At 45.4% G+C, this 27,701-nt stretch overlaps 1 long non-coding RNA gene across 1 annotated transcript in view; it reads right to left on the reverse strand.

Moving 5' to 3' along the window:
- Positions 1-6,151: 6,151 nt before the first annotated feature.
- LOC144785392 (uncharacterized) overlaps positions 6,152-27,701 on the reverse strand; it is a 68,939-nt gene continuing 47,389 nt past the window's right edge. The window contains exon 3 of the long non-coding RNA XR_013601851.1: positions 6,152-6,209. This is a non-coding gene — a long non-coding RNA (uncharacterized LOC144785392). The remainder of the gene's footprint in view (positions 6,210-27,701) is intronic.

Genomic DNA, 27,701 nt, shown 5'->3' on the forward strand with positions numbered 1-27,701 from the left:
GTTGATCTATAATGTATCCCAACCCCAATTCGGAGTGTAAAGAAAATATGGGGGTGGATTGGGGAACCGCTAAGAGGGGTCTTAAAATTTTATTTTTTGCAACCTGTATCTTTTCTGGGGGCAAAAGCCCCATATTGAGGCACCATACGAGGCGATGGCCAGACATTTAGATTTGTAAACATTTAAACACACATTTAAAATTGCCTCGATAGGTCTAGCCCCCAGCCACTTCGCAAAGCCCATTAGTGCCGCCGTTGACCTGGCTATGGCATTACATTTAATCTTCTGTTGAGGTCCCCAAGTACCTTTTTCATCAAAAAGTACCCCCTGATATGTAAAGACAGGTACCTTTGATACTTCTGTGCCGTTGCATGTGAAGCGTTTTAATTTTAGGCCCCTACGTCATCTACCCGCCACCATAACATAATACTTTTTGTTATTTATCTGCAGATCTAAAGATCCAATAAAGTCCCCAAAGGAATCCAACAACCTCTGGAGACCCAAGCCAGTTCGAGCCAATAACACTGCGTCATCCGCATATAGGAGAACCGGGATTGCGGAATCTCCTATACGCGGAACATCCAATAAGGCCCCCTCTAGCGACTTGTCAAGGGCGTTGATGTATAATGTGCAAAGGAGGGGCGCCAGGATGCACCCTTGCCTAACACCCCGCTTGGAGCTAAAGTGACTTGTGCAACCCCCCTCCCTCGTAACCCTGACTGATGCTAAAAGCCCCTGGTGAAGAGTAGCTAAAGAATTTACTAAAGCTTGGTCTATCCCTATGCTTAGTAAAATCAACCAAAGTTTTGCCCGGTTAACCAGGTCAAAGGCCGAGGAAAGGTCCATAAATCCGATATAAAGCAACCCTTCCTTGGCCTGAGTATATTTACTTATTAAAAGGTGCACATTTAGGCATTGATCTAGGGTGCTTCTCTGCTCCCTGAACCCGTATTGAAGATTGGAGAGGACCCCTCTCTCCTCCAGCCAATCCCTAAGTTTATGCATGATGACTCTGCCCAAGATTTTAACAGCAGAGTCGATCAATGAGATAGGTCTGTATTAGGAGGGGTTGTCCCTCAGGCCCTTTTTAAAAACCTGGGATTATTATAGAAGTAGCCCAAGATGCAGGGAACCCATTAATGCTAGACGCATTAAAAACGTTAGTCAAAATATTTGCCCAGAATTTGGGTAAGGTACCATATAGGTCTGCTGGCGCGCCGTCCGGTCCTGGGGCTTTATATTTGGACATCTCCACTATCGCTCTGTAAACATCGTCCTCACTAAACGTAAGAGGTGGAGCTGGGAGCATAGGTATGTGATCAGTCTCTTGGCAGGCAGTGACCTCACTGCCATAGATCTCACTAAAATGTGCGAACCATTTATCGTCTGGAATTACACAGTCTAAGATTGTGTTCTCTTGACCTGAAAAGAAGGGATGGTTAATGTTTGCCCAAAACTTGCTACTATCTCTTAAAACATCCACTGATAAAATATTGTTCCAGTCCTCAGTTTTAATATCCTTTTTACGGTTAGCAATAGCCAATTTACATATCCTCCTTAAATTGGCAACTTTCCCTCTATCTCTAGGTTTTTGTTTTAATGCTTGCAAAAGAGCGCCGTGAGCTTTGGAGCAATTATCATCAAACCATCTACACAGTTTATTTGGTTTCCCTTTATTTTTCACCTTCGGATCCTTTCCGATCTGGTTGCAGATTGAAACATAGGCACAAATAATGTCCTGACTCGGGGCATCACTATCTAGACATACAGCCAGGTTATCATCAGCCTTTATTAATAAATCCTCCATAAACGCTTCTGGGATCACCCTAGCCCAGTTAAGCCTCCTACCTTGATCTTTTGATGTCAAATGGTTAACCCCAGTAGATAACCTATTCCATGTATCAGTAACCTCCCCCAGATCCAATTCCAGGGTCACCGGGTTATGGTCACTATACACAGAGACAACTACATCATATAGAGTTGCCCTGGCTAATACAACAGACGATACAAAGATGTAGTCAATGACAGTGTCACATTCTTTGCCCTTAAATGTGGCGGCCCTCTCCTTTCCCAGATCACATGCTACCTAGAAGAGGTTCATGTTAGCTAGGAGGTCCTCCAGGGCCTCTCCCTGTCTAGTATGTTCGAAATGCGGGACCACAGAGCCTGGCGAACCTAGATGGTTCTCTAGAACACAATCCCAACTACAGGGATGGATTTTAAAATCACCCATTAAAATAATTTCAAATAAAGTGTCATGTGTTAATTTATAATTCATCAAGAAATCAACAGGGAACCTAGTTGTTGGTTCAACAGATCCTTCTCACTGGCATTATAAAAAATAATTATTAAAATAGTCGGGGGATCTGGGGAGGCCCACTCAAGAATTAATATATTATTGGACCCCGAATCCAGCATTTTTAGGAAACCACTTCATTTTAGTGACTTAAGCAAAATTAAACCTCCTTTTGGTCTACCCCCTAATCCAGGAATTGGTCCAACAGCAATCTGAAATACCCGTCCAGGCTAAAACTTTTAGACATATCCCATGTTTCTTGCAGGGCAATAATATCGAACTGTTTAACAAAGTCAACCCAAATGTCGTAATTTCATTTTTGTCTAACTCCAGCCACGTTCCAACTAAGAATTTACAGGTAGGCGCGCTGTGCAACACCCTGGAGGATACCGCTAGATGTAAGTTTGTGTCCCGTAGTCAATCATTATCCTCCATATTGGCTAATGGGGAAAAATGATTTGCTAGAACTATATCTATGTCCCAATCAGTTAGAGGATTGCCGGGAAGACAAGGGGGTGTCAGTACTAATCGCTCTTCTCTCTGCATAGGCCTTCTTGCTACATTACTTTGGGAGACATGAAACAGCTGATTCAACCTAGGGGCTGGGTTATTCTGTGCAGACAATATTATTTGTGTGCCGGGTACCGGTGGATAAAAGTAACCTAGTGGAAGTGGCCTGATGCCTGGCTCTCCAATATCTGAAGCATCCCAGAACAATCTATTTGCAACATTGGGTCTGTTAAAATTGACCACCACACCATCCCCAGATACACATTTATTACGCCACCCAACCCACCCAACCCGTCTCGCCATGATAATATAAGGCGAAATGTCTGCACCACCACTGCTAAGCGGGTTGCACCAAATTTTAGACTTCCTCATAAGATCTTGAGTAGACTCTACCATATTGCTAGTTAAGGAGGGCACCCCGGTTAAAACAGCCACCAGGGGAGCGGCATCTGGTGGAAGATCCAGAGTATTTCCCTTAAATGGAATGGGCCTGTTACTGCTAAGGCGTATCCTTGAGTGTTTCGCCGCTCCAGCATCCCTAGATATAGTTTCAAGCATATTATTATTTGGGAGCAAGCCATCCTTTGTTATAATAGTACCCCCCATGCTCACAGGGTTAGCTCCACTAACGGGAACCACTACCAGTAGCGTAATTTCCGTGGAGCCTTGATGCCTCCTTTTAACCCCATTACGGTTAGGCTCCTCACCTACTTGTTTGTCCCTAGAGAAATGATCCCTATACTCTTTTATGAATTTATCAACATAATCACATTTCTTCAATAGGCTAGCAAAACAAGTGTTAAGTGTGTCCACAATGTTCTTGGCTATGCCTGTAAGAACAGGCTCCAGCCGTGATTCAAACATTTCTTCCACGAGAGCCGCCAGTTGATCAAGGAGAATAGGGTTAATAGATTGTGTAGCAGCTCCTGCTTTTGGTCTTTTAGTGGTCTTCTTAGGTCTCCTTCGTTTCCCTTCAATGCCCACCAGGCCCGTACCTACTTGGCCCGTGGAATCTCCCCCTTTATCGCTGATCGGGTCTTCAGTTGCGTCTATACCACTATTGGACACATGTGGTGGATTCTTAATCAATACTACAGGATCCAAAGGGATGCTAGATGTCGGAACCGGTACAGTCATACTTAATTGGTCCTCAGGTATATTAGCAGGAATAATCAGTCCAAGTTCCTTCTCTGCATTGGCTATTTCGACACTTAAAACCCCCACCGCCGATGTCAGATAGAAGATAATAGACTGATTTTCTCTGGACCTTGGCCTTCTTCCCACCCCCTTCCCCATTGGTGTCCTGTTTTCGCTTACCCATCACTGAAGCCAAGGTGGGTGGCCCGGCCCATCCTCTTCTGGCCCCTGTTATCCGCAGATGGCCCGCACTTTGCCCGGGCTTAGCCCGGCGACACCCACTCGTGTCCCCCGGGGCGGGAGTCGTTCCGCTGTTTAGTAGCGCCTCCGGGCACAGGCTGTGGCGTCACCGGTGTGCCGGTGGTCCCTGGGGCACCTGGGGGATGTAGTCTATTGCTGTTGGCCTCACGGCGCTTGGAATTGGCAGTGCTGCCCCGCCGCCATTTCCCTCACGGCCGGCACTTCTGTGACACAAAAATCAGCATCCTTGGTCCCCCCAGAGCGCTCGGCGCTCCGCTGTTTAGTAGCGCCTCTGGGCGCAGGCTGTGGCGTCACAGGTGCGCCGGTGGTCCCTGGGGCACCTGGGGGATGTAGTCTATTGCCGTTGCCCACACAGCGCTTGGAATTGGCAGTGCTGCCCCACCGCCGTTTCCCTCATGGCCGGAGCTTCTGTGACACAAAAATCAGCGTCCTTAGTCAAAAGATTAACCCTGGGCAAAGCACTACGCTACGCTCACGTAGTTTGCGAAGTTTCTGCTACTTCGCACTACGCAAATTGCACGTATCACCGTGCAAACACACGTAGCGTAGCGGTCACTTTTTGCTTGCTCACGGTCCTCAACGTCAAGTTGGTGACCGCGAGCAAGCAAAATGACATCCCGGCGAGACTTTTTCCTTGTTCGCGATCAGCAACATTAAGTTGCCGATCGCGAGCGTGGAAAATAAATCTCCGGGCGAGATTCTCAATGTGAGAAGGTCAGGTTTCTCATTGCGAGTGGTCGCTTATGCTCGCGACCACTCACGATGAGAAACTACCAGTCCGCTTTAAGAAAGCTGCAGCTCGAGTAAAATCTACTTGAGCGGCAGAAAACTATAGCTCGCACTGTGCAAAATGCTGTTTTTAATGATTGTACAGTGCCAGATGCTTGTCTGCACAGTGCTATCATTGAAAACGGCATCTTGCACAGAGCGAACAAGGTACAACGCAGTTCACGTACTGCTACGCATAGCTCCCGTAGTGCAAAGTGTACTTCGCGTAACTACGCGTAGCGCTACTTCGCGAACTATGCCCAGGCTTTCAAAAGATTAAACATTAAAAAATCGTCAATACTGACCATCTTTATAAAGTTTGACAGGTCATCATTTTTCATCAGAAAATTGATTTTTTGGATTTTACAAAAAGTTATTCAAATGTCGATCGGATCGTGCCTCATGTTGAATAACCACTTTTTAAAGCCTCACAGTGATCAAAATTGCCATTTTTACAGACTTTTCCTCCTTCTCAGGAGCTTTCATTTTAACTGATTTCGGACAGGAAAATTTACATGCAATAGTCATGTACAGTCAAAAGATTAAACATTAAAAAATCACCATTACTGACCATCTGGAGAAAGTTTGACAGGTCATCGTTTTCCATCACAAAAATAATTTTTGGGACTGTACAAATAATGATTCAAAATGTAAATTGTATCATGCCTCATGTTGAATAACCACTTTTTAAAGCCTCACAGTGAACAAAATTGCCATTTTTACAGTCTTTTCGTCCTACTCAGAAGCTTTTTTTTGGAACGATTTTGGGATGGAAAATGACTCCAAACACACTAATTTTAGTTTCAAAGGTGATAGTTCACATGCAATACTTATGTACAGTCAAAAGATTAAACATCAAAAAAATACCTTATTAGTGACCATCTTGAGAATGTTCAACAGGTCATCATTTTTCATCAGAAAATGTATTTTTAGACTGTACAAGAAATGATTCAAAATGTCAATTTGATTGTGCCTCATGTTGAATAACCAAGTTTTAGTACCCAAAATTGCCATTTTTACATACTATTCCTCCTACTCCGAAGCTTGCATTTAAATCATTTTCGGGCAGGAAAATAACTCTAAACACATCAATTTTAGTTCCAAAAGTGATAGTTTATATGCAATTGTCATTTAAAGTAAAAAGATTAAACATTAATAAATACCATTACTGACCATCTGGAGAAAGTTCAACAGGTCCGGGGGTCATAATTTTTCATCAGGAAACTGATTTTTTGGACTGTTCAGAAAATGATTCAAAATGTCAACAGAATCCTGCTTCATGTTGAATAACAACTTTTTTAAAGACTCCCAGTGGCCAAAATTACCATTTTTACAGACTTTTCCTGCTACTCAGAAGCTTCAATTTTGACCAATTTAGGGCAAGAAAATGACTCTAAACACACTCATTTTAGTTCCAAAAGTGATAATTGACAAGCAATAGTAATTTACAGTCGAAACACTAAACATACAAAAATCACCATTACCGACCATCTAGAGAAAGTTCAAGACATCATCGTTTTTCATCAGAAAATGTATTTTTGGACTATACAAAGAATGACTCAAAATGTCAATTTGATCATGCCTCATGTTGAATAAACACTTTTTAATGCCTCACAGTGACCAAAATTGTCATGTTTACAGAGTTTTCCTCCTACTCAGAAGCTTCTATTTTGACAGATTTCGGGCAAGAAAATGACTCTAATCACACTTAGGGGCCCATTAGGATGGCGGGTGGAGGCACCACCGCACGCCAGCAGCTGTCCTCACGGCTGTCATATTAGTATGGCCAAACATAGCGCTTTTCCCGTCCGCCGCAGTGCGACGTGAACTGCCATAAAAATTCATCCACTACCGTGGCGGTGGGGACCAGTAGAGACCCACCGCCGTGCAGAATGACATCCCGTCCGCTGTACAAATCAGGATGCCCCAAACAGCCAATCACACCGCAGCGGAGAAACCACCCAACCAGAAATGGTGGAAGCATGACAGCGGAGCGCGAAACCAAACTGCCGGTCCCGACCGCAATGGATCCAGCTGTACACGTCTTCCCAGTGCTGTACCTGATACACAACCAGCAAGTTATGCACCGTCAGGGACATTGCCGCAGGTACGCAATCACACAACTCCGCACACAAACAAAAAACACACAACTCCAGGCCGGATATACGGTTCCTATCCACACCAGACACCCTGGTGGGGACAGGAACACATACACAAGTTTGCCCACTCATGTCCTACCTGTCACTAAATCACCCCTCCGCATCCAGGTCACCCATCAACCGCGATATCCATGCAATGTCCCGTTCACATCACTGCAGCGTTGAAGACCCGGGAAAACATGTACAGAATGTAGAAGGCAGGGCCAGTACCAGGCATGGGCAGTCCACAAAGATCATAGGGCCACACCTCTACCTTCTACACTCTATGCCCCCCACAACCATTAAGGGGCATGCAATGTGCTCCTTCTGTGCTCCCCATGCACAATAACCAGCCAGGTGAACCAACACCCTGTACACACACCAAACAACCAGGGAGACAGTCTCAGCAGGTGGGGCTGCAGAGGAACACTCAGCACATAAGCTCAAGGCCAGGGCAACCCTCACACCACACCCACACTACACTCAGGTCAAGCAAATCACAAAATGAACACTCACAATGAATATGAACAATCATTCAACTAGACACACCTCACACTGACAAACAGCCACCTAAACAGATCGGATGTCAGCAGCAATGGAGGACAAGAAAAGGACAAAGCTAAAGTGAGGTGGACACTAATAGAAATTAGTCAGAAAGTACCCCCTTAGGGTAAATTTCACATGTTCAAATGCACACTTACAACATGAACTCTAAGTCACTAATATAAAGACCACGAACAAAGAGATAAAAGAATCAAGCAACAAATACAATTGTATAAACAGTAAAAAAAGATGTTTTTGATTAATACATGTATACGTGTAACAAAATACAATGCTTACTCTAAATAAACTACACATTGGAACTTCTTCATAAAACCTATGAGAAAAACCATATGGAGACCAATATTGTTGATACAATTAAAAACCATACAGAATTAATGATGAATCATAGCAGCAACAAAAATGGGAGAACAAGCACAAAAATATTTCCTAGTCACAGAGAGAACTACTAAATCTCACATCGATCAATTTCTCTATTGTCAAAGAAATTATTAATCTTAACAGTTGTCCATACAGATTTTCAGTAGGCTTTCCTTTATCAGTGCATCAACGCGTTTCGGTGGGCACAATATTTTGCCCGTCACCTTCTTCAGGATTTAACAATAGCTCCCAATTGTTTAAACTCAATTCTGTAACACACACAAAAATATCAGAATATGATTATCGAATCGCTTGATGTTTTACCCCCCTGCTTAAGCATATCCTCAAAACACTGGTGACATTAAAGGTTTCCACATTCAGTCAAACACACCCATAATATCTGCATTCATACATCCAGAGTGCTCTAAAAGCATTATGAGGCAGAAAAAGTAACCTTATTCAAATTCAAAAATAGAGCTCAATAGGCCTCAGTTGAAATTAGAATGGAAAAGAAAGAATCCTCTTTTTCTTGCTCCTATATGTATCTGTAATACAGAATCCAAATATATTAATTAGATTTATGGATACAAAATTATTCCATTTGTTATGCTAGTGGTGGAATCAACAATGATATCTTGCAACGATTACCTTCATTGCAGTGAAGCGCACCTTGCTGCACGATTCCACAACTACGAAGATACGGTCCAAATTGATATATGTTTGTGTGGCCAGTACCTAATCAAGAAGGAGACTATTATCACTCTACATATAAACGTGCCTGTAACTTTCATTAACACGCCACACCCTAGTATGAGATTTACCTTTAAGAATGTGGCGTGTATTCAGGAAGAAATGTCTTGTATCTTCTCTAAAAGTCCTATGTTCCTATAAATCGAAGTTCCTCATTTTACTTTTCCAACAAGGACCAACCGGCTACTTACCAAAAAAAATCCTATTTATATTGTTTACCTAGAAGGACTCAACATGACTCTTCTTTTCCTTGTACATCCACTTAAAAAATCCTGAATGTTGATTGGGTATCGCCCTCCAGTCTCGATTTCTACGAGAAATGCCAAAATGGAAAAATTAGATATCCTGACACAGAACTACTCATTAAAAGTTAGGGAAAGTCAATTTTACCTAGTAATGCCGTTATAAACCATGCATTGCATGAAATAGAACCACATGCAGAGAGGACCATCTATGGCCTATAACCGTAATATACTGTTGTAAAAAAGGTTCCCGCAGCGTGCCCCTTTCTTAACGTATCAAAAAAATCCTCCACCCATCAGATTAGGCTATTCTCGCCAAAAGAAAAATAATAAAGGTGAACCCTGCGTTTTACCTGAATAATATTGAGAGGCATATCGGTTATAAGCCTCTGTCGGTGGATAAGATGCAACTACCTAAAAATGCCGTTTATAAACCCCCTAAAAATGCCGTTTATAAACCCTCCTACTCGGACCAAAACAGTCTTAGCTGGGTACACCTTGTGATCGGCGTGATCTATGTCTCAAAGAACGGGTGCCATCTTGTAATGCATATTGCAGCCGGACAGACCAAAATAGTCTTGGCTATGTACACCACGTGATCTACGTGGTCTACGTCTACAACAACAGGCGCCATCTTCAAGTGGAAATTAAAACCGGGCATCGTAATATTACTACCCATATTCATCTCAGATGGTTGTCACTTACCTAACTAGAAATCGCCAAAACATGTGTATATCAATTGATACAAATATGGTTTTTCAATTGAAATACCAAAAGTAAACACCTTTCCGAAAAGATACATGAAAAATCTCCAAAAGATATTTTATGGGATAACTCCATCTAGTGGCTCAATCTAGTAATAGCAGGTAAGTATATACCAATGCTTACGATATAACCACAAAGAATAATTGAAGATAATCATATAGGCGATAACGTCATGTATTTTTAAATATGGGAATTCTGTTACTCACTAGTAGTATCTTGCACAGTCAAGACTCTCAGCTGGTTCAAACAACATCTAACATTATAAAATAGTCCCTTCTATCCCTAAACTACAAATATAGGCCAAGTACAGTATTGGTTCACTCTTTAGGTAGCCCCTATTAGCCGATCCCGCTCTTCCCTTGAATTCAAGCCGTCTCGTACAGTGTTAAGGTATATTGGTCTCCATGTGTTGTTTTTTTATTGAATTTAAGAAGAAGTTCCCATATGTATTTTATTTACAGTACACATTGTATTTTGTTACACGTATAAATGTATTAATTAAAAAACACATTTTTTTACTGCTTATACAATTGTATTTGTTACTTGATTCTTTTATCTCTTTGTTCGTGGTCTTTATATTGGTGACATAGGGTTCATGTTGTGAGTGTGAATTTGAACATGGGAAATTTACCAAAAGGGGTTCTTTCGGACTAAGGTGTATTCTGGTACCCTTCTCCTTTGGTGTTTGGGTCCCTCTCTCTTTTCTTGAGGGACACAAATGGAACGCCAAGGAGCTAGCCAGAAAGCATGTGTATATCACATGCAAAAGAAGGACCATATAACAACACCCTTAGCCCATCAAATCACACATGGCTGGCACAGTGAGTGAAATGAAACCACAGTCACCTCTGTGCAACAACTCAGGGAGACAACAAGGCAGCCCATGCATATTCACAGGGATGATAGGAAGTGTCTGAAGTCAAACAGTGATCAGCCACACATCTGCATCCAACAACTTGACATGTGTATGCCATCAGCACAACACAGAGGGCCCATTGTCACACTCCATGACTGTCAAACACAAGTTGGGTCCTTTACACATACCCCTCCCCCAACCACCTCACACTTGCAACACTCAACACCAGTGTCAAACACACAGAATGGTGCCAATAATGTCCTGTGAATACACAGACAAACAATCACACTCCCTGGGGGCATCCACAAACATCACACACATAGATCACTCAGGGATGCCTGAACCAATGGTGGCACATAAACAGCAGCCAAACACAAAACTCATTAACAACATGCACAGAAGTACAGTAAGCCCAGACCTGTGCAGTAAAACAGTGGGAAGGCAATAGGAGCCCAGACGGAACAGGAGTACACAACATCATCACTCAGGAACAATGCACAGACACCATACCCCAACACAGACAAGACGTGCATCATCTCAAAACAATCATAGACACAAACTGGGAGCAATGGGCCAATAAGAAAAGACAGAGAGACATACCTCACCACCCGTCAAGTCAACATGGTACCACATGCTTGCACATACACAATCCTGACAAGTGACAGGTCAAATATAAGAGGAGAAAATACCAAGGTGCACTCAAAACAAGCCCAGGAACAAGAATAGCCCTAGGTGCATGTTACAGACAGACATGCAATGCACACTACACTTGCAAAACACAGCTGAATGTATTACAATGCACAAATAAATCACACACATTGACATGCAGATAGAACATCACACACCGAGCATCTGTCAGCTGTAAGAGACAACACAGGTCAAACACTGCACACATCCACATCAAACACACACCATATGCACATGCCAATCCATCATATTGCAGACACAGCTGTACATCAGGGGATTCACACCAGACAATTACAAGGCAACATACAGTCACAGCACTGCATGCACAACAAGCAGTGTGTGCACACCAAACATACCAGTTCCACACAGATTTGAGTGCCACACCATAAACCCCCACAACAAAAATCACCATAGCACACAGACAACATCACACTCAGGAAGGGAAGAAGTACCTCAGCAAACACACATACAGCTCACCCATCATTCACAGATGCACAAGTCTGGGACACCCAGACATGACGAGAGGACTGTGCAGCACAAACAGTTGAACTGCATATGCAATGTAAATGTAATGTAATGTAAATGTCCATTTATAGAGCACAAACTGTCACTCCAAAGGAGCATCGTGGCGCTAAATGGAATCCAGGGAGGGCAACATCTGAACCTGGTGGACTGCTAATAGTCAGAGTTTTGCAGAGAGAATCAGATGCGCTGAAAATCCAGGTTTTTAAGGCTTTCCTGAAATGAAGCTCAGATGTAATCTGACAAAGCTGTGGAGGAAGTTTATTCCATGCCTTTGAACCCAACACTATGAGTGATTTTCCTCCCTTCGTTGCTAATCTGAAAGCTGGCATTTTACGTATATTGGCTTTAGTTGATCTTAAACTTCGGGAAGGAGTTTATCGCTTAAAGAGTGTGTGAAGATATTGAGGGCCCAAGGAGTGAAAAATCCTAAAAGTAATGAAGAGGACCTTAAAAATAACGCGTTTGTAAATTGGCAGCCAGTGAAGTGTGTTTAGGGCAGCCGATGCAGATGACTTTCTGAGCCACCTCAGGACTAGTCGTGCTGAAGCATACTGGACCCTTCATAGCCTATGTAGGACTGACTTATTTCTCCCTGCATAGAGGCTATTACAGTAATCTAGACTCAATGTAATAAAGGCTATGGCCACTGTTTGCCTTGCTGAAAAAGAAATCAGGTCAAAAAATATCTTTAGATTTTTTATACTATGGAAGCAAGTTCCAGCAACTGCCAGCAATTGCTGTTTGAATGACAGAATGGTGTCAAATGTAATTCCCAAATTCCTAACCACATTTACTGTGTTTGCAGGAGGGGTGGTATTTGCTGGCCACCAAAATTTGGGTGAAAAGAAATGTCCTTGGCCTAGGGGTAACATTTCAGTTTTTTCGGAATTACACTTTAGGTGGTTTGCATTCATCCAACTGAAAGTTGCAGTCGGGCAGTCGCAGAGATTTTCTTCTGCCTGTGTGGTGTTATTCTCCAGCACCAAGATTAGCTGTATATCATCCGCATATGAGATAGTATCAATATTAAAGGACGATATCAGCTTAATCAGTGGAGCCATATAGACATTAAAGAGAGTCGGACTGAGACTCGATCCCTTTGGTACCCCTGAGAGAAGTGCCTTCTCTGGTGACTTATATTGGCCAAGTGTAATCACTTGCTTGTGATCCTGCAGGAAGTTCTTTATCAAGGACAGGACCCGAGAGGTCAAAGGAGGTGAGGCGGTCTAAAAGGATGGCATGTGAGACCATGTCGAAGGCCGCAGACAGGTCTAGTAATACCAATACTGCTCTTTTTCCTTGATCCACGGCAGCTTTGAGGATTTCAGCCGTTTACAATTGTGCAGATTCTGTGGAGTGTTTGGCTCTAAAGCCAGATTGATTAGAGTGAAGCAGATTTGTTTCCTCCAGATATGTTGTGAGTAATTTATTTACAAATTTTTCTGTCAACTTACACAGACTTGGTAGGAGAGAGATGAGGCTTAAATTAGACAGGGTCGCCGGATCCGGAATTTGTTTCTTTTGAAGAGGCTTTACAGCTGTGAGTTTCCAATCTGCTGGAATCTTGGCAGTGGAAAGGGAGGAATTTATTATATTGATTATAATAGGGTTCACAATATCAATAAGAGTGGGTAATACTAATGGGGGGCAGGGATCACAACGGGAGCAAGGTTTTGTCCCAATCTGCCTGAAAATCATTATTAGTGGAGGAAGGGATAGGCAGGGGGAAATCCTTTTGTAGTATGCAAACGTTCTCTTCAAAGCATTCTGCAATGTCATTACAGAGACTCTGAGAAGGGGGAATCTCTTGTTGTAAGTTTTTGGTCTCGTAAATTGACTATTTTAAAAATCACTTTCTGGTTTGCCTGGGTAGTATTAATTGCCTCTATGTAGTAGGCTTTTTTGGTAGTTTTTATCAAGGCATGGTATTTCCTAGGGGCTACTTTAAAATGGTTTAGCTCTGTATCCTCATAGTTTTGACTCTTTCTGCGTTCCAATGACCTGACCTGGCCTTGTTGTTATTTTAGGGCTTGCGAATACCATGGGGCAGATGGCTTCTTGTTTAGTCTGCTGTGATGTGGAACAGATGGTGCCAACCGGTCTTTTAGGTCGTGCATGAACTGGACAAAAAGCTGGGTATCGGGGATAGGGTCACCTTGCAAGTTAGGTCTACACATTTATGCTACTGAGAGCAAATTTTGGTGAGCTGTTAATTCCTTCCATCTGGATTTTACCTGTTGGGTGGCTTTGCTATTATTTTCCCTAAAGAGAGGTCTATTCTTTGACAAAATCTCGAAAGGGATACATTTATGATCAGTCCACATTTGCTCAACTGGGGTCTTCACCTTAAGAGTTTCCAAGTTGGAGCAGATACAGTCCAACGTATGGCCTGCACTATGTGTGGCATCTAGGGAGCGTTGTTCTAGACGAAGTATATCCATTTTCGCCTTAAAGCATGTTACCCCTGAGTCATTTTGTGAGTCCGAATGAAAATTGAGATCTCCTAACACCATAAGATTGGAAAATCTAAGAGCTAATGTACTGACTACTTCTCCAATATTATCAAGAAAGTCTTTATAGGGTCCTGGTGGATGGTAAAGAAGTACTCCCGCAAATGAGAAGGAGTCATGTAACTGAATAAAGAAACTACTGATGCCCTCCGCTCCTTTTAAATCAAGTAGTTGAGTTATAGAACACCTAAGGGTGCCAAGATGGATAAATGCCAGGCCTCCCCATGTAGCTCTAGTCTGTCTAATCTCTGAATGAGATATCCTTATTTGCAATATCAGGGTTGCACCAGGCCAGCCATGTTTCGGTCACAAAAAGACAATCAAGGTGTTCATTAATTATTAAATATATGAGCAACCATGACTGCAAAACAGTACAAGAAAATCACATATAACCAATTGAAAAACTGTCCTGAGTGGCACATTGGTCCTGTGCACAGATCATCACCACAAAGCGTAGTGTAACAAATAATGTGGTGAGGAGGCACACACACTGGCAATCCAAGGGGACAGCTGACATGAGAGTGAAGTGCTGTGTACATCAGCAGTGGACATGTCTGGAGTGCACCATACACAAATAGATGGAGTGCTCACTCACAATGGGTAGGCATCAGAAGCACAGATAGGGGATGATATAACTTCACATCCTGCATGTCATACTGGAGAAAAAAGTGACAGCAATGTATGAGAAAACACACCCACAATGTCAGTGTGGCTGAGCAGATCTGCACAGTGAGCACAAACAGTATCAAGACACATGGTTAATCAACAAAACACAACACCGAGTTGCCAGTCACACACTCTACATACTCACAATTGGCACCAACTACAAGTTGGGGTCTTTCAGAAGTGCAAGGACACACCAACACACTGCATAGTGCACAACCTACAACTCCCACAAGTGCACAAAATCACACACACAGGGCTGCCAAATCAAACTAACAGGCTCTCAGCTCATGGGTTACACATGTGTGCAAAGTCACCCCTTCACACTGCACACTTCATGACCACACAAGTGCACACATTGAAACCTACCCATGTGACTGTGATGACTGGCCATCACAAGATGACCATACACCAACACTGCGGGTCACACATCAAGAAAGGTCACACATAGATGATAGACCCTGGACAGCCTGCCTGCAATACTGTGAATAGAATCCCACTATGTGCTGGCAGTGCATTCCAACATGCCATGTTTACAATTTAGCTAACATCACCATAGATTGATTAGGATAGTAGAAGCTTATCACAAATACCCATCATTGCACCCCAAGCCTTAGACTCAATAAGAACTGAAGTGCCTGTCACCTCCGCAAAATCCTGAAAAAGTCAAATCAACCATTGGCAATGTTAAAGTGGCATACAGAGCATGTGTTACATTAAAGCATAGCCACACATAAAACCCTTTATTTAGCTAGGACACTGACAAAGCAGACACAGGAGTACCTGTCTGTATTCACATATTACACATATAGGCACCAAAAGTAGACAAGAGCAAGACCAGTGGCCAGCACAAAGTGCAAAGTTGGTACATGAGAAGCTGTACAGGGAATGGACAAACACAGCAAGGCCAGTGGCCAGTCCAAAGTGCAGAGTAGGTACATGTAAAGGGGCAGGCTCGGGGATCACAGGGGAAGACGCAGCAGAAGCCAGGGGGGTGGAATCCAAAGATGCAGAGTCAGGGAAGAGTGCTCTTAAAGAAGGTTTTATTTTTAAGTATGCTTTACGCCTTTTAGAGGACGCTCTGAGTTTGGCAAAGTCTGAGGTCTCCGTCCTGACACCTCTCGTGAATCCTGAATACTCCAGAGTGATGTAGGGTATCGAGTCGCTCTCGCCGGTATGGAGGGAAGTAGATCTCGTCGCCCTCTGGTACAGGAGTGCAGACTCGTCCGGAGGCGTCCCGGAAAGGAAAGAAAACAAGAGAAGGCACAATCACTGGGATGTCCGTGCACGACTTGCAAGGGCCCAGGGAGTGAGGGACAACCAAGTGCTCAGTTAACAACAGCCGTTCGGTGTGCTCGTGAAGGGGGGGGATATCTGACTGTACAATATTTACATTGGGGCTCTCGGTTTCTTCGGGTCGCTCCTCCCCACCCAGCCGGCCACAGTACCCCGTACCTTGTCCAGCCACGCTCCTCCCGTGGGACCGTGGCAGGGCGAAGCGCCGAATCGGTGGCCTCCTGGCTTGTCGGTCTCAGCTGGGCTCCTTCCGCACGCTTCACCTCCGCTTCCAACACTCGACTCCACTGCTCTCCGTCTCCACTCCAACACACCTTCCGCCTCCAGGGAAACGCCGTCCGTCGTCTCCTTCTCTCTTCCGGCTTTTGATTCCTCGACGCCCTCAGGGGGCGTGGCCACGCCGTCGTGTAGTCTGTAGTTAAAGGGGCCGTGTTCTTTTACCGGAGCAAAGTTCCATATGCTATCGGTCTCCTTTGTGCCCCAGTCCTGCAGGCTAGGGTCGTCATTCACTGCAGGGGTGACCGGGGGTATCCGCGGGACAGCCGACCACCAATCCCCAGGTACGGCAGCATAGGCATCAGTCTGTATAGGGACAACAGAAAGGGGGGTCAACGGTAGAGCAGACCAGCCGTCTGCGTGTACATCAGCATTGTCACTCCCTAGCCCCGCCACCCCGTCACAGTACATGAGAAACTGCACAGGGAATGGGCAAACACAGCCATGAACATCAAGGCCGGTGGCCAGTACAAAGTGCCGAGTAAGTACATGAGAAGCTGCACAGAGAATGAGCAAACACATCAAGGCCAGTGGCCAATACAAAGTGCAGAGCAGGTAATTAAGAAGCTGCACAAGGAATGGGCAAACACAAGACCAGTGGCCAGTCCAAAGTGCAGAGTAGGTCCATGAGAAGCTGTACAGGGAATGGGCAAACACAAGACCAGTGGCCAGTCCAAAGTGCAGAGTGACTCCATGAGAGCTGCACAGGGAATGGGCAAACACAGCAAGGCCAGTGGCCAGACCAAAGTGCAGAGTAGATACATGAGAAGCTACACAGGGAATGGGCGAGCACAGCCAGGCCAGTGGCCAGTTCAAAGTGCAGAGTAGGTACATGAGAAGCTGCACATGGAATGGGCAAACACAGCCATGAACATCAAGGCCAGTGACCAGTCCAAAGTGCAGAGTAAGTACATGAGAAGCTGCACAGGGAATGGGCGAACACATCAAGGACAGTGGCCAGTCGAAAGTGCAGAGTAGGTACATGAGAAGCTGCACTGGGAATGGGCAAACAAAGCAAGGCCAGTGGCCAGTCCAAAGTGCAGAGTAGATACATGGGAAGTTGCACAGGGAATGGGCAAACACAGCAAGGCCAGTGGCCAGTCCAAAGTGCAGAGTAGATACATGAAAAGCTGCACATGGAATGGGTAAACACAGCAATGAACATCAAGGCCGGTGGCCAGTACAACGTGCAGAGTAGGTACATGAGAAGTTGCACAGGGAATGGGAAAACACAGCAATGAACATCAAGACCAGTGGCCAGTCCAAAGTGCAGAGTGACTACACGAGAAGCTGCACAGGGAATGGGCAAACACAGCAAGGCCAGTGGCCATTCCAAAGTGCAGAGTAGATACATGAGAAGCTACACAGGGAATGGGCGAACACAGCCAGGCCAGTGGCCAGTTCAAAGTGCAGAGTAGGTACATGAGAAGCTGCACATGGAATGGGCAAACACAGCCATGAACATCAAGGCCAGTGGCCAGTCCAAAGTGCAGAGTAAGTACATGAGAAGCTGCACAGGGAATGGGCGAACACAGCAAGGACAGTGGCCAGTCGAAAGTGCAGAGTAGGTACATGAGAAGCTGCACAGGGAATGGGCAAACAAAGCAAGGCCAGTGGCCAGTCCAAAGTGCAGAGTAGATACATGGGAAGTTGCACAGGGAATGGGCGAACACAGCCAGGCCAGTGGCCAGTTCAAAGTGCAGAGTAGGTACATGAGAAGCTACACATGGAATGGGCAAACACTGCCATGAACATCAAGGCCAGTGGCCAGTCCAAAGTGCAGAGTAAGTACATGAGAAGCTGCACAGGGAATGGGCGAACACAGCAAGGACAGTGGCCAGTCCAAAGTGCAGAGTAGGTACATGAGAAGCTGCACAGTGAAAGGGGAAGCACAGCAAAGTCAGTGGCCAGTCCAAAGTGTAGAGTAGGTACATGAGAAGCTGCACAGGGAATGGGCAAACAAAGCAAGGCCAGTGGCCAGTCCAAAGTGCAGAGTAGGCACGTGTATGGATTAGATCCAGCCCGGGGACTGGGTGACACTGTACACTGCCAATGTCAGCAACACAGTTAGGGGGATTACAATGGGCAGTCCAGGTACCGCTGTAGGAGAGACAGGTGTGTCAGGGGGACTTTGACTCAGACTTGTCTGTCAGTTGGACTGGGAGGTGGCTGAGTGTCAGGCCAATTGGAGGACTGGACCTGGGAGTGAGAGGCCCAGCTGAGGCAGAGGCATCAGTGGCTTTGAAAGTTGGAGGGCTGCTTGGACCAGGTGGTGTGGAGGCACGTGGAGGTGGAGTCATGCTACCGTTAGACACAGTGTAGCAAGGAGAATGTGGAGGGGTGAAATTCTACTTCTTGGAGAGTCTAAATGGAAGTTTTTTCTTGGGAGTAGTGTTAGGTGTTGCGGCCACAACAGGCGCACTCTCCACCAAAGCTGCACCAGGTGCAGCCGGTGGCTCTCCCTCGGGGACCTGCTGGATCCGGTGGTACGCTTGGCCTGGCCTTGCCTTTTCTCCCCATCACCTGTTGACCAGTTGAACCCCCTACACTGACCTCCTTCCACTGCTTCACGGGGCTCTGGATAGGAGTTCACGTTGTGGGTAAATCTGCCTTTGCGGGCTCTTTATGTGGACCCTTAGCTGGCACCAGCTTCACAGCAGGAATGGGAATTAATTGCTTTTCCCTGCGAGACGCTTTTGAGACAGGAGAGTTCTTGGCTGGGGATGCCTCTGAGGCATGTGGGCCTGAGGCCTGCTTCTTGGCTTTATGCCCCTGAGTGTCACCTGAAGGGCTTTTGCCTTTGCGCTCTGGGGTGGCTTTGCTTTTTTGGGGGGGGTGGTGTCTGCACTCGGGCCCGCTTGGGCTGTTGTGTGCTGTGTGTGCTGTATATTGAGCCTGAGGTATGTGGTGTGTGGTCACCATCGTCAGATGTAGCCACTGGCAGAGGGCTGGCCAAAGGGACTGGAGCTGGACTCTGAGACTGTGGCAGCTGAATGGCTGCCGTCACTGCGGAGGACAAAGACTGGACAGTTCGCTGTAGCCAACCCACATCTGAATGAATGCCCTCCATGAAAGTAACTACCTGTGCCAACTTTTTGTCGTGCTCTAGGAAGGCATTGAGGAGAGTTGTCTGGCCCACACACAGCTGGCGCAAAAGGTCCAGAGACTCAACACTGATGAAAGCAGGGGCGGCAGGGGAGGCAGGGGCAGGGGCAGCGGTGCCTGGGGTGAAGGACACTCTTCCCTTCTTACACGTGTGAACAAGGGCAGCACTAGTGAAAGTAGCTGGGAGTTTGAGCACTAGGCACTGTATCGTGGAAGAGGAGGCAGAGTTCCTGCTCCGTGTGCCTCCCAACATAGATGTGTCAACGCTGGCGACAGATGATGTTGAGGTTGGTGTCTCTGGCTGTGATACCACAAACAGACTCCTGTCCCCCTCCAAGTACTGGTCACATCGATGTCAGTGTGCTTGTGTGTAGCAGTCATGCTTGATGCCTCACCACTGGTGTCAGTTGGAGACACCCAGAGCCCACACCTTACATGCAATGGCCCTCCACACGGCCTTACACTGGTGGACTTTGAGCTGCAGGCATGGGAGACAAGAGGGAAAAACAGTGACACAGGGTTATGTACCACTATCTCTCAGTACAGGAGCATGATACTAACTCAGCACTACTTCACAGATATGTCTAGTAGAGACAATACGGCATCTCACAGAGTACATTAGCATGGGAGAATCATACGAAAATGCATGCAGGTATGAGGGCAGACACAGTACCTGCCAATCTCATACACGCAGTATGCCAGCAAAGAAAGCTATGTGTAGGGATGCTACATCTACTATACAGTTTGTGGGTGAGCAAGTCATACATTACATTGGAAATTATGTTTCGGGCAGACACACTGTGTCCAACATTGCGCAACCCTCAATGTCCTTGCCCTTTGAATGGCTCACTGTGTTATTGAGGTCAAATTTAGGGACATGATCTCACAATCTCACACCCTTCTTACAAGGCCTGTCGTGTGCAATCTACAGGTCTGAGATGGCTGTATGATGGATAGTCTAGCACAGTGGTTCCCAAACTTTTTCATCCTGCGATTCCCTTTACCTTTAGGCCGTTGGCCACGGCTCCCCATTATGCTCCTTTTTTTTGACGGGGTGGGGGGTTTTGAGGGGGGGATGTATACCCAGCCTCCCTGAAAATAATTGGTATGAAGCCGATGAAGGTATTATAATCAAAGATGAGATGTGGAGCTCACTCCTGGGAACCAAATGGAGGGGGAGAAGGGTGGGGGACCAAATAAATAATTCTCATCTGCACCTTTCGTGCTGTTGCTAGGTGTAAGAGTGCAGCTATTATGTGTTTCATTATTTGTGGCAGTAAAGCACAATGGATATGTGTAGAATGAAGGGGCAGATAGCTACACTTTACTAAACCAGGGGCACTTGGATCATGCAGAGGGCAGGGCAAAGTGGCCCTTAAAATTCTTGGATGCACTGGAAGATCTGGAATGCGTTCTGGGGCTCTTTGGCATGCGTTGGCTCTGATAGCCCTATGTTTGGCACTGCCAGCCCAGAAATGTGCACTGAAAGCCCTGTGAGATGTACTGGCAGATCTGGAATGTGCATTGACAGCATTATGATGTGCGCCGGCAGCCCTGGATCTGGAGCAGGCTTCTCCCTGCTGCCTTTGTACTTAAAATTTTACTGTCCTGATTATTGTTGTGTTCCTGTCCTACTATCAGTGTCACACCATGCCCTGTTTACTACACTGCACAATAAGCGTTGCTACATCATTTCCACTGAGTTTACAGAGCAGGCAGCTTCGGAGAGTTGAAGACTGACTTCTATATACTAGGGAGCACATCTCTACCTGCATAGCTTCGGAGAGTCGAAGACTGACTTCTATATTCTTGGGAGAACATTTCTACCTGCATCAAGGCCAACCCAGGACCAACAGATGCATGATTGGAGAGGCTGATTTTAATGCTGGAACCTATATTATGATTCAATAAGTAAACTGTACTGTATTATTGAATGTACATTTCAATTTACGATGCTTCTGCAGCCCATTTGTATTGCGTCATTCTAGTCTGGGAGGCACACAAACTTGCTTGTTCAAACAGGACAATTAAAGCAGTGACATATATAAGAAAAAAATGTCCACGGACTATTGGGGTGACACTGTGCAAACTTTAACAAGTTTGGTTCAAAACAATCTGTGGCGCAAATGGGGAGTGTCTAAGTGCCCAGGACTTGTTGATGGAAGATTGAAAGGCAATCAATGTCCTTGCACAGCCCCACTGTGTTTAAAATTAGCAAAATAGAAAATTATGAAAGCAACGTACATTAGTGAAAGGCCTTGCACAGCTCTTAGCAGGAATATAAACCTACTGAGATTTTTCTATAATATTTGTAAATTGGATAACACTGCTAGTGGCCACAAGTTTTCACCCGCCTGCTTTTGCATGCAGTGCTGCACCAGAGATGGCTTCCAGGCGCTGTAAATGATTATTTTCAAGGGGATGTTGTGTGTAAAAGCAGGCTGTCTGCAAATATTTCCTTTTACTTTTAGTGCACAGGACATTTTATTTCCTCCATCTTAAGGTACACCTCCAAGCCTAATTCCATGCTCACTGACCTACATCCCAGCAGTGACATATATAAGAAAAAAATGTCCACGGACTATTGGGGTGACACTGTGCAAACTTTAACAAGTTTGGTTCAAAACAATCTGTGGCGCAAATGGGGAGTGTCTAAGTGCCCAGGACTTGTTGATGGAAGATTGAAAGGCAATCAATGTCCTTGCACAGCCCCACTGTGTTTAAAATTAGCAAAATAGAAAATTATGAAAGCAACGTACATTAGTGAAAGGCTTTGCACAGCTCTTAGCAGGAATATAAACCTACTGAGATTTTTCTATAATATTTGTAAATTGGATAACACTGCTAGTGGCCACAAGTTTTCACCCGCCTGCTTTTGCATGCAGTGCTGCACCAGAGATGGCTTCCAGGCGCTGTAAATGATTATTTTCAAGGGGATGTTGTGTGTAAAAGCAGGCTGTCTGCAAATATTTCCTTTTACTTTTAGTGCACAGGACATTTTATTTCCTCCATCTTAAGGTACACCTCCAAGCCTAATTCCATGCTCACTGACCTACATCCCAGCCCCCGTCTACCTGCCTGCAGACCTTGTGTGACCCACTCGGGCCTGTCCTCCTTCCCAAAAAGGCTCTGCCTGAACTGCAAATTAAGGTGCTGCAGCGCTTGCACTTTTCCGGCCTCTTTCTGGCCTCCTGAACTCCTGTGTTTAAACTGAAAGAATAAACCTCCATGGTTTATAAATTCTTGTGTGCAGCATCCTGACCTTCACCCCCGTATTACCCTTATTGTCTATTAGTCAGTGGTTCCTAAACTGTGTGCTTGGTGAACATCTTTTCGCGGCGCCCCTGACAGGTGTTGATGGCGCACTGGGGTGCCGCGGCGCACAGATTGGGAACCACTGGTCTAGCAGACAACCCAAATGTTTAATTCTGTACATTCAGTGATGTGTCCTTGTCAGATTGGACAGTGACTGTGCAAGCCAGGTGGGCTCACACTGAGGTCCAAAGTGGGGCATCAGAAATGTCACATGAGGGGACAATATGAGAGCATAAACAGTGCCTACACATGCGAGTCAGTACACATGCTTGTGGAAATGGAAGGGGCTCTGTACAAAAGTACAACAATCTGCTGTGTCATAGGTGAATTATCACCAAGAGTGTCACCCTCTGGCATTTAAGTCCTGAGCATAGTGCTGACCTCTGGACATCAAACCGTGATAAGGCTACAGTTGAGCCTGTCAAGAACATCAGGGACCCACACATTCATTCACACAGGCAATTTCTGTCCTGACTCCTGTATTACCAACTTGCTTCGTCACTGTATGGCTGACAAAAATATACATGTCCCTCCAATATTGCTGGGCAGGCAGGGAAACGTGTGAAATAGGCTACCAACCCTTTTCCCAGGAGACAGCATACTAGGCAGTGTATAACACAAACCCACACTCTCAGGCAGATACTGCAGCAGATCAACTTCATGTGTGCACTCCCTGCACTCTCACTTCCACTCTGAAACACTTACCATGACATCTGGAGCACCATATAGCCTCCCTTACTGTGTGAGCACCTCATCTTACAGGACCTTCAGCCCCTAGGTGGTGAAGGGATGGGCCCTGGTCTTCTCAGTCCTCGACATCACTGAGTCCAAGAGACAGGAGCAGCAGCAGTTGGTGGTGAGGGGTGTCAGGCAGCAGGCTCTGGAGACAGGAGCAGCAGCAGTTGGTAGTGAGGGGTGTCAGGAAGCAGGCTCTGGAGACAGGAGCAGCAGCAGTTGGTGGTGATTAGTATCAGGCAGCAGGCTCCGGAGACAGGAGCAGCAGCAGTTGGTGGTGAGGGGTGTCAGGCAGCAGGTTCTGGAGACAGTAGCAGCAGAAGTTGTTGGTGAGGGGTGTCAGGCAGCAGGCAATGGAAGCATTGGAAATGTGAGGCTCTCTCCCACACATATATAGCCCCCAGGGGTAGTTTCAGTGGTTCTGAGCTGCTGCAATTGGTGTTCCAGGTCAGCTTTTTTCAAATGGATCCAATGGAGCACGCCTACCACGATTTTCAAAATTGCATTAGGCTACCGCGATTGCGGTTCCCATTAGCTGTAAGGGCTGGGGCATTGGCGGAGACACATGCAGGGGCCAGGGATTCGCCCCGCGATCATGCATCTTTCAATTGCATCCAATGACTGGACCCCTGTGGCGGAGCACGCCTACTGCTATTTTTAAAAACGCATTAGGCTACTGCGATTGCGGTTCCCATTGACTGCAAGGGCTGTGGCATTGGCGGTGACACGCCGCAGGGGCCAGGAGGTCGCTACCGTGATTGTGTATCTTTCAATTGTATCAAATGACTGGGCCCGCGGTGGCGGAGTACGCATACCGCTATTTTTAAAAACTCATTAGGCTATAAGGGCCTGATTTGGGTGGCGTAGCATTCCAACCACCATTTGGCAATACACATATACCTATCACTAATGCAAGAGTGGCTTTGCCATTGGCAGTGATACACCGCAGGGGCCAGGCGGTCGCTACCACAGAATGGCTGCCATACATTGGTGCCAGTGACTGCGATTTGGGTGGCGGAACATGCCAACCGCCATTTGGCAATACACATATATCTATCACTACAGTGAGTGTGGCTTTGCATTGACAGTGACACATCGCATGGGCTAGGAGGTCACTACTGTGGTATAATAATAATAATAATAACTGAATTTATAAAGCGCCTGGTTACACTAGGCTAGTGTGTCCCCGTGCTGCAGTGCGGCTTCAAGCAGAGCACCTCAAACTCATATTTCATCCCACTCACCCGCTACCTAGCCCAGGCCTACTCTTTGGGAAAGAGGTACGTTTTCAGCTCTTTGCAGAACGCCAACTCTGACGTCTCCAGCAAGAGTCTCAGAGGAAGTCTGTTCCAGTGTTAAGCTGCCAGAACGCGAAAGGAGCGCCCTTCCATCCTAGCTCTTCTGACTTTCGGAACCTAGACCTGCCCCGTCCCACTAAATCTCAGCTGCCTGGTAGGGTTGTATAGGGTTAGCAGGTTATGGAGATAGATGGGCCCTTTCCCCTGTGTGATTCGGTGACTAACACATAAGGCTTTAAACAGCACCCCTTCCCTGATCGGAAACCAGTGTAGTGTTTTCAGCACCCTCTTCGAAGGGGCTCTCTTAGGCAGCATCAGGACCAAGCGTACCGCCACATTCTGTATATGCTGCAGCCTCTGAGTACATTTGGCATTAGCTCCCAAATAGAGGACATTCCCATAGTCCATCCTTGATGGTAATAAGGCATGGGCAATGATTTTCCTGGCTGTCGGTGGCAATAGGTCCAGTGTCTTCCTGAGACCCCTTAGGATGCCAAAACATGTGCCTGCCACCCGTCTTGTGTGGTGCTCAAAAGTGATCTTAGTAGCGAGCCATACCCCCAGATTCCTAACTTGTTCGCTAGGTGAGGGTAAAGGGCCCAGCGCTTGAGGCCACCAAGCCGAGGTCCACACCGATGGGGCCTTCCCAACAATCAGCACCTCTGTCTTATTTCCATTTAGTTTGAGGCAATTGTTCGCCATCCAAACTGCCGGTTCCTGCAGACAAGTACTGAAATTGCTGGCTACCTGCTCCTCTGGTTGTGTCAAAGCCACAACCAGTTGAGTGTCGTCTGTTTAGGACACGACTTCCACCCCGAATTTTTCTGTGATCTCCGCCACAGGGGCTACATGTATGGCTGCCACACATTGGTGCCAGTGACCGCGATTTGGGTGGCGGAACATGCCAACCGCCATTTGGCAATACCCATATATCTATCACTATTGCAAGTGTGGCTTTACCTTTCTCATTTTAAATTGATTGTACTGTATTTTATGGACAGCTATATGACTTTAGGTCTGACCAAAAAATGCACATTGTTTTTATTTTCATTATTTTTTTATTTTGCATGTCTGAGACGAACACTAACATTTCCATTATTTAAGTATCACAAATCTTTTTCACAACATAAATACACACAGTATTTGCGGGTATACGTCGGTGCTCTAGATGATGTAGGTATTGACACAATAGAAGGACCAGCGTATAACAGTCAAATCGGAGTTTTTTTCTCAAAGTCGGGTGCGTTATGGTTTGTTTACATGAAAATCATTAGAATTACAGTAAGATCAGGTAGCGGCATGAGTTTGAGTACATATTAGATATTGGAGACATAACTAACTCGCAGTTACTATAAGAGATATCACTCCACGATGGCGGAACATTGTTTAATATTGCAGTTGACGGAGCTTAGTCCGTCATTGATGTTAGTAGCAGGGCGCGTCCTACGACGCACACCAGGAGTCTGTGAAACAGTGATATTAAGAACGGCATGGTGTCAACGGCGTTGAACACATATACAACGGAGATGCTGCGATAAAAAGGCACTGTGAAGGTACGGATGGTGATATTTTGAACTGCCAGAAGGCGGACTGATGGGGTACAAAGAGTACATATAGCTGGTAATTGAGGGTAGCATACTGAGCAAATATGTTGTTTGTTTGCTTGTACCGCTGAGAAAGGGTCATCGTACCAGTGTGAAGCTACACACGATTAAAGGATACCGTGCTAATTTTGAGGTATGGTTGGGGGAATAATGTGGTGATTGAATTATAGCCTATTCAAATCAGACAGTGTTGGTGACGGCTGATACTACATATTTTCATTTCCAGAAACAGTGCAGGTTCTAACCAGCATATACATGTCGAACAGTAAATCTAGGAGGTCAAAGTTTGAAGCAGCAGATGACTAGTCTTCCATTGAGGTACTTCGGTGTCATAATGCATTTTTAATGGAAGTACTATTTCCGTATTTGAGACCATTTACTGACATTGAATATTTTGTGAATTTTAGGTGATCATTCACAAAGTGGCAGTTACCGTTCTGTGCAGGTTGTTGACTCACAGTAAATCTTCGTTTACATAGAGGTATGATTAGACTTTTTGCGAATAGGTTCTAAGCAATAACCAGAAGCTTTGGTGGTTTATTGTATATTTTCAAATATATTTTCAGGGTTTACTCAGGGAGTGAGTCCACCGAGCGAATATTGTCACCTGGATAGGTGACATCAGATTTAACGCGTTGGTAAGAGAATAGCAAATTTTGGTTAAAAGAGAGCAAAACGATAGAGTTTTGCAATCGCACTGCAGGTAGGGTCAAGAGACAGACAGTCACTTGTATTATAGACTTTATATGATGGTGGAGGGTAGATACTTCCTTCCCTCCTAGCACGCCTGTTTTGAGTTAAGGTTTATTATAAGTGTGGAATAACTAAGACGTAGAATAAGGTGTGCACAGAACAATCCATTATTTACATTATCTTTCTAGCTAACGGTACTGTTGCACCCACCGAGATTAAAAATGCAGTTCGATTCAATATCCAATATTACTGATATTAAAGCAGAAACTAAAACATACACTTCAGCTCAGGCTGAGGACATTTACTCATTAAATTCGGATATACAGTCTTTTAGCAAACAAAGTGGGTCA

This window comes from Lissotriton helveticus, chromosome 10 (assembly GCF_964261635.1).
Source record: "Lissotriton helveticus chromosome 10, aLisHel1.1, whole genome shotgun sequence".
Lineage (NCBI taxonomy): Eukaryota > Metazoa > Chordata > Amphibia > Caudata > Salamandridae > Lissotriton > Lissotriton helveticus.